Source organism: Gopherus flavomarginatus, chromosome 10, assembly GCF_025201925.1.
Source record: "Gopherus flavomarginatus isolate rGopFla2 chromosome 10, rGopFla2.mat.asm, whole genome shotgun sequence".
NCBI lineage: Eukaryota > Metazoa > Chordata > Testudines > Testudinidae > Gopherus > Gopherus flavomarginatus.
This window is the reverse complement of record NC_066626.1, coordinates 8,432,982-8,440,001: the sequence shown is the minus strand read 5'-3', so window position 1 is coordinate 8,440,001 and position 7,020 is coordinate 8,432,982.

Sequence of the window (7,020 nt, the reverse complement as noted above, 5' to 3'; positions counted from 1 at the left end):
TGGAGTGCGCCAGGTTGCAGCCCCTGTTCCGGCTCCTCTTGAATATTTTCTTGCGTTTTTGGTTGCATTTTTCCCCTCACCTTTTTATATACACGCTCCCAATCCATGGCCCCACGAAGTCGCGGGATCTCCTTCTCAACCTCCTCTTGGCCCTGGCCAAACTGGCCATCTACAACACCAGGGAGAGGAGGTTGGCCGATGGGATTTCCTGCGACTGTAGGGCCTATTTCCGTTCCTCCGTCTGCTCACGCATCTGGGCAGAGTTCCTCTGGGCGGCGTCCACTGGCTCCCTTGACGCCTTCGAGGAGCAGTGAGCGTTGTCCGGGGTTCTCTTCTCGGTGTCCCCATCAGGTTCCCTTCGTTTAGCCCTATGACCTCATTCCCGATCCTGTTTTTTCATTAGTTGTCCCCCGTAATTACTTGGTGTCCCAGACCTGTGGGTCATCCCTTTAGGCTGGGGGAAGGTCCTTTAGAAGTGGGCGGGCTTTGCCCGCCCACCCCCGCTGGATGCCAATAGGACCGCTCCGTTGTAGAGGAAGGAGGGAGAGGGCTGCTGCTGCTGCTGCTGTTCCTGCTGGGCACTGGGCCCTCACTGCTGCTGCTGCTGCTGCTGTTCCTGCTCCTGCTGCTCCCCTGGCTGGACTAGACACCACCACCAGCCCCTCTCTCTGCTGTCTGTTTGCTGGCTGGCTACTAGGTTCCTCCCCCCACCTCAGTTACTGCTGTTACTCCACCTACAGCCCCTGGGGGGGGGGGGCTGCTGGCCTGCTTGCCAGAGAGGAGGGGAGTGAGGGACCCCAGCTCTTGTTGCTGAGGACACCACCATCTGAGCGGGGTCCCTCCTTCCTGGACACCAGACCACCACCAGCTGGAGCTGCTGGGGCTGCTGTGGCTGTTGCTGGGGAGCTGTTGGTGCCCGGAGGAGGAGAGGAAGGAGAAGAGGACCGCCTGCTGCTGGAGACCGTGTGAAGACCACTGTGGAGGGGGCATTCCTGGACTGAGTCTTTTTCAAACTGTGCTCTTGTGGTGTGGGTTTGGCCTGTGTCTGCTGGGGCACTGAGGGTGTGGCGTGGAGCCTGCCCCCTGTCCATCCTGTCTCCGTGTCCCCCTTTGCCCCCACCACCATCGTTGCCCCCTCCACCACCCCCACTGTCTGTTTTCCTTCTACTTTGGACTCCTGCCTCTGGGTCTGAGCTGCTCGCCTGGCTCCCCACGCCCACTTCCAACATTTGGGCCTGCAGCAGCAGCAGCCAACCATTGACTTCTTGGCACAAGTGCCTGTGGGTGCAACACCTCCCTCCTCCTCCTGGACTGATCCCCTGCCCTTTGCCACATTTGTCCACCCCACCTATTTCCCTCTGCCGCCTGCTAGTTCTGCCCCAGCCCTGCAGCTGTCCCTGTGGTCCCTCTACCCCAATCCCAGCTCACCCTTTCCCCCCACCCTGTGCTCCCCCAGCCCTGATCGGTCCCCCCCATGCGCCCCCGCCCCCTCCCATGCGCTTGTGCCCTTCCCCATTTGGTTTCCCCTTGTTCACTGCACTCCCCCCTCTACCGTTGCCCCCCCGCTCCCCTAGTGCAACTGGAGGAGCCGGAACCCCCCTCTGCGTTGGTGCCCTGAAACAATCCCACCCTTAGGTCCTTGGTTGCTCCCCACGCCCCTCTGGCCTTCCCTTTCTTACGCCCTCCTCCCCTGCCTGCAGCCTAGCGGGGAGGGGTGGCCGCCTCCTCTCCTTCCCCTCCCCTCGCTGTTTGTCCCCCTCCCTGCTCTCGTTATGGTGGGGGACGTGGTGGGGGAGACCCCTCGCGATGCTCCCACCGCCCCTCCTCCACCTGCCCCCGTATCCAGTGCCCAAGCCTCTACTTTGACCGCCGCTGCCGATCCACCTACCACCGCCCCTGCTGGGGCACTGGCAGCGGCATGTACCGGGGAGACCTCTGTTGCTGCCACGTCCCTCGCCCCTTCTGATTCGGGAGGAGCCCCCCCAGCTGGTGGGAAGGGTCGGGGTTTGAAGAAGGGTAAGGGCCCCGCTAAAAAGGCCAGGCCCTCCATGGCGGAGACTGCCCTTGCTGCCACGGCCCCGCTATCGGCCGCGGCATCCCTCCCCGCTGTTCCCTCCACCAGCTCTGCAGGTGTCCCTCCCCCGTCCCCCAGGGTGTACACCCAGGTGGCGGCGGTCCCCCCGCCTGCCGCTGCTTCTCCAACCGCCACCTCCGCCAACATCTACAGTAGCCGGGGCACCTTTCCCACTTTGACCAGGAAGCACGGCATCCGTTGCCTCCTGGTGCCTGCCTCGCCCCACGTGGAGACCTACGTGCGGGCGTTGGCGAGGGTGGTGGGGCCCACGGCCATCGTGGCGGCCTCCAAACTGTACGGGAAGGTGGTCTTCTTCCTGGCATCAGAGGCTGCCGCCCAGGAGGCGGTGGAGACGGGCCTGCCGGTGGGGGGCGTGTTCGTCCCCCTGGAACCGTTGGAAGACCTGGGGGTCCGCTTAATCTTGACCGCCGTCCCTCCCTTCCTGCCCAATGCCGCCCTGCTGCCCGCCCTTTGTGCCCTGGGACGCCCCATCTCCGTCATCAGCCCTCTCCCCTTGGGCTGCAAGGACCCCGCCCTCCGTCATGTTCTCTCATTCCGCCGGCAAGTGCAGCTTCAACTGCCGCCGGCAAAGCGTGGCGGAGTGGCGCTCGAGGGGTCCTTTCTGGTCCCCTACCAGGGAGTCCACTACTGTGTGCATTATTCAACAGGGGAGGCCCGGTGCTACCTCTGCAGGGCGATGGGGCATGTCCGGAGGGACTGCCCCTTGGCCCTGCACGGAGGAGCGTCCGGGACCCCCGAGCCCCGGCAAGGCGCCGGCCCTGTCATCGCTGGTACCCCTGGCTGACCGGCACCTGAAGCTGCCCCTCCTCCTCCTTCTCGGTCCACCTCTGTGGAGGAGGGTGTGGCGGGGCTACCGCCGGGCGTGGGAGAGGGCTCGTCCCAGGGGGAGTCCTCCCTCATTTCTGTTGGCCCACCACTGCCTCCCTGAGTCCCTGAGCCATTGCCCTTGCCCTCCGACCCGACGCCGTTAGCCAGCCCCCGGATGATGCCATTGAGGGCTGGTCCTTAGTGCAGGGGAAGCGGGGCAAGCAGAAGGCTTGAGTTTCCTTACTGCCTTCGGATTCGGAGGCCCTCCGGAAGAGCAGGAAGGGGGGCACCGATGATGAGTCTTCCGCCTTGCCCCCTGATGACTCCCATTTTGTGGTGCCAGCTGGGAATGCCGTTACATCACTGGAAGGTAACTCCACCCCTCCTCCGGGGTCCCTTCCCGTGGATGCCCCCGAGGGAGCCTCTCTCGCCCCCTTCCCACTCAATGCCTCTGCGAGCGCCGCGGTGGGTATCGCCTCGGGTGCTGGTGGGGAGAGCTCTGGGGTGGTGGATGGTGATCTCCCTCTCATCTACAAGGAGGTCGAGGCCCTGGTGTGACCCCGGTCACGCAGGGGGAGGACGACCCTCTGCCGGCGGGCCTTGATCTGGGCCACCTCACCATGGCCCCCCTGTCCCCGAGTTCCCTTCCCCTAACCACTGCTTCTGCTCCCACCTCTGAGGGTCCCCTGGAATCTTCCATCGACCTGGCTGTGGGTTGCACTCTGTTGACGGCTGCCGAGCCCCTTGGGGTGACGGCCAGTGCCCCGCTGCCGAGACCCGCTTCCCAGGGGGTTTCCCTCTTGGATGTGGAGGACCCGGCCTCCTTCCTCAGCAGCGAACCCATTGAACAACATTTATCTCTGGATGCCGAGGCTGCCGCACGTGCCACAGTGGCTGAGCCCGGCATCGTTAGGGGTCCCCTTCCCACTTTCCAGATCCCTGAGCCTGGCTGGGAGTAGCCACCGTCCGGTGGCTCAAATATAGAGGCTCCGGATCCTGCCTCTACCTCCTTCCTGACTTCTCTCCCTGATCCCCGCCCTACTCCCATTAGCCCTGTCCTTGTCCCCCCACCTCCTGTGATGCCAGTGCCGCCCCTGGCAATACCCCCCAGGGAGTGGCTTCACTAGTTTTTTCTTTTCCTGACCCCCCAGGGGCTGCTGCTCTCCTTCCACCGCCCCGCCACTCCCGATCCTGTTTTTTCATTAGTTGTCCCACGGAATTACTTGGTGTCCCAGAACTGTGGGTCCTCCCTTTAGGCTGGGGGGAGGTCCTTTAGAAATGGGCGGGCTTCTCCTGCCCCAGCCCCCCAGATACCAATAGGACTCCTCTGCTGTTCCCAGCTGGCCTGGGTCTATCACAGTATGTTTCTGGTGATTCCATTTCCCTCCGCCGCTGTTCTCCCATGAACAGTTCCTGTCATAGCATTATCCTCCATAATGGCAACTATGGCATCATCTGTCTTCCCAGTTTGATGTTTGATAGGGTTTATCACCTCCGCTCGACTTTCCCATCAAGTGGCACTCAGTGGTTTCAGTGTCAAAGAGGATGTTCCCAGAGGTTGCTTCAAAATTTGCCATTGATGAGTTGATGCAGAGAAAAATACATAGATGCTTTGAATTACATTAAAAAATTCAGCAGCCTCACTAGAAGCTGATGCTGCATCACTGACCACCAGGTTCAATGAATGAGAACTGCATGGGACAAAAACAGCTTGAAAGTTTAACTCTTGGCTCCGTGTCTGCACTCCTCCGGTCTTTCCTCTCACGTTGGCACCATTATCGTAGTCCTGACCTCGCATGTCAGCTATCAGAATTCCTGTATCTTCCAGCTTTTTAAGAAGCACATTTGTCATACCAGTTCTTGTAGTATCATCAATGTCAATACATTCTAGAAAATGTTCTGTGACAGTCATCATTGCAGGGACATTTTCACTAGGTTCTGTTGTTGCTGCAAAATGCACCATTAAAGTCATTTGTTCTATATGGATGATGTCAGGTGTGCAGTCCAGAATAACAGAGTAATATTTTGCTGACTTCAGATCTGCCACAATCTTCTGTTTGACTTTTGTTGCCAGTAACTCTATGATCTCAATTTGAATTGTTTTTCCATGGTAGTGGTGTGTGTACATTTCTTGGGTGTCAAGTATCAGAAGGGTAGCCGTGTTAGTCTGGATCTGTAAAAGCAGCAAAGAGTCTTGTGGCACCTTATAGACTAACAGAAGTTTTGGAGCATGAGCTTTCGTGGGTGAATACCCACTTCGTTGGATGCATGTAGTGGAAATTTCCAGGGGCAGGTATATATATATGCAAGCAAGAAGCAGGCTGGAGGTTAGTTCAGTCAGGGAGGATGAGGCCCTCTTCTAGCAGCTGAGGTGTGAAAACCAAGGGAGGAGAAACTGGTTTTGTAGTTGGCAAGCCATTCACTGTCTTTGTTTAATCCTGAGCTGATGGTGTCAAATTTGCAGATGAACTGAAGCTCAGCAGTTTCTCTTTGAAGTCTGGTCCTGAAATTTTTTTGCTGCAGGATGGCCACCTTAAGATCTGCTTTTGTGTGGCTAGGGAGGTTGAAGTGTTCTCCTACAGGTTTTTGTATATTGCCATTCCTAATATCTGAGTGTCTATTTATCCTTTTCCGTAGAGACTGTCCAGTCTGGCCAATGTACATAGCAGAGGGGCATTGCTGGCATACGATGGCATATATTAAATTGGTGGATGTGTGGGTGAATGAACCGGTGATGGTGTGGCAGATCTAGTTAGGTCCTGTGATGGTGTCACTGGTGTAGATATGTGGGCAGAGTTGGCATCGAGGTTTAATGCATGGATTGGTTCCTGAGTTAGAGTTACTATGATGCTGTGTGCAGTTACTGGTGAGAATCTGCTTCAGATTGGCGGGTTGTCTGTGGACAAGGACTGGCCTGCCACCCAAGGCCTGTGAAAGTAGGGATCATTGTCCAGGATGGGTTGTAGATCCCTGATGATGCGTTGGAGGGGTTTTAGGTTCTTGGGTGGTGACTTGGGAGGTACGGGATCTGATCACTGTATAGGGAGACGAATCCATGCTAGCTGAAATCCGTTCCACTAAACAAAATGCCAAAACATTTGAAAAAGTCTCCAAGGGCATGAAGGACAGAGGCTGCAACAGGGACTTACGGCAGTGCCACATGAAAATTAAGGAGCTCAGGCAAGCCTACCAAAAAACCAAAGAGGCAAATGGCCGCTCTGGGTCACAGCCCCAAACATGATGCTTCTATGATGAGCTGCATGCCATTCTAGGGGGTGCAGCCACCAGTACCTCAACCCTGTGCTTTGACTCCGTCAATGGATTAGGACGCAATGCAGAAGTGGGTTTTGGGGATGAGGAAGATGATGAGGAGGTTGAAGATAGCTCACAGCAAGGAAGCGGAGAAAACGGTTTCCCTAACAGCCAGGATCTGTTTCTCACCCTGGACATGGAGCCAGTAACCCTCAACCCACCCAAGGCTGCTTCCCGGACCCGCCAGGCGGAGAAGGGACCTCTGGTGAGTGTATCTTTGTAAATATTAGACATGGTTTGAAAGCAAGTGTGTTTAATAATTAATTTGCCCTGGCATTCGTGGCCAGTACAGCTACTGGAAAAGTCTGTTACCGTGTCTGGGGATGGAGTGGAAATCCTCCAGGTACATCTCCATAAAGCTCTCCCGGATGTACCCCCAAAACCTTTGCAAAAGGTTTCTGGGGAGGGCAGCCTTATTCTGTCCTCCATGTTAGGACACTTGACCACACCAGGCCAACAGCATGTAGTCGGGCATCATTACAGAACAAAGCATTGCAGCATATAGTCCCGGTGTTTGCTGGCATTCAAACAACATCCGTTCTTTCTCTCTCTGTGTTACCCTCAGGAGAGTGATATCATTCATTGTCACCTGGTTGAAATAGGGTGGTTTTATTAAGCAGACATTCAGAGGTCCCCATTCCTGCTGAGCTGTTTGCCTGTGGCTGAATGTTCCCCGCTGTTAGCCATGCGGTGGGGGGGAGGGGGTGAAGCCATCAAAATGCGACCTTGTAAAGAAAGCACATGTGCTATGTAATGGTAACAGCAAGGTTTACCATGAAAGAGTGTACCCATTGTTCTATAAAATG